A 1,486-nucleotide genomic window follows, 5' to 3' on the forward strand; every position below is an offset into this window, starting at 1 on the left:
AGGGCAAACTTCCTAGTGCTTTAGCACCACCTAGTGTCTATGTGTGCACGCCCCTGACTGCTGCAGCTTCATGCTCTCACAGATTTGATCATCATCATGTTTCTTCATTTTTGCACAGAAAGTCTCACAAGTATCTCTATCATCTCCTACTCAGATGTTCCTGGAGAGGAACGTGAAAGAGAAAATGACAAATGATGTAGATTCGTTCTGGATCGGACTGACGGACTCAGATAAAGAAGGCAGCTGGGTTTGGGTGGACGGATCTCCACTGAAGGAAAGGTCTGATTGCTCTCAGAACATTTGGTTCATTTGAAGAATTTCACTCAGGTTTACTGAACTCTGTCTTTCTCTTCTTCATCTCCTAGTTTGAGTTTTTGGGGAAACAACGAGCCTGATGGTATGGGTGGAGGACCAGAATCAGAGGTGGACTGTGTAAGAACATTGAAGAGAGAAAACTCTATCAAGTGGTTTGATAGATACTGTAATGATGATCTGAGAATAATTTGTGAGAAAACAGTAGAAACTCAGCTGTGTTTGTGTTTGTGAAGTTTAGAAAACCTCCTCTGATCTCTGAACAGAAACACATTTTTTCAAATTGATTTTAAAACATTTTAGGTTCTTGAACAAAAAAAAAAAAAAGAAAAATACAATAATTTGTTCCAACAGCAGATCTCCTGTGAAAAATGTAAAAATCAATAAAATTTTTTTCAACCTGATTTTCCTGTTTTCATCAATTAGTACAGTAAATATTATAGTGGAAACGGAACAGTCAACCAAACTAAATTAATTCACGAGATTGTGTCTTTCTATCATCAGTAATTATTTCACAAAAGTGAAACATTTTTTGGTGAATGCGCTGCCATGTTACAGTACCTCAAATAGTGACGTCACGAGGTTAAATAACTCCAACTCTAAGAATTGACTACATTGCATATACCAGCGATACATTACAAGCATAAAACATTAAAAATATTTGGTATTATGGAAAAAGGAAGCTAAAATGACACCAAAGCATCTAAATCGCATTGTTTATGCTTTTGAGCCCATTCACCGTGTAACTTGAACCATAGGAAGCAGAGAGGAGGCAGTTTTGGAGCCGAGGTTCCATCTCTCCCTGCTACCCCACAGAACATCCCTGTGGAGATTATGAATTAGGGTGTGTTGGCATTTCAAAAAGAAAAAGTTAAAAGGATCCAAAACAAAACAAAAAAGTTGGTAAAACAAAATGTTCTCCTAAACATAAGTAGTCCATAGCATGAAGCATTGAAGTCCCAGAATGCAAAGTTAATCATAAAAAAAGAACTCAGAGTGCATACCATCAGAGGTATGGATGATAGATAAAGTCTAGACTCAGTAACTAACAAACAAAAACTAGAGCTTCAATACACTGACTAATTGCACAATTGATAACAGGTGGCAGAGGAGGGAAAAACAAACTCCCAACCAAAAAAAGCAAGATATACAGTCCAACAGAGGCCCCTAGTGG

The sequence above is a fragment of the Cyprinodon variegatus genome, unplaced genomic scaffold (assembly GCF_000732505.1).
Source record: "Cyprinodon variegatus isolate N-32 unplaced genomic scaffold, C_variegatus-1.0 Scaffold1175, whole genome shotgun sequence".
NCBI lineage: Eukaryota > Metazoa > Chordata > Actinopteri > Cyprinodontiformes > Cyprinodontidae > Cyprinodon > Cyprinodon variegatus.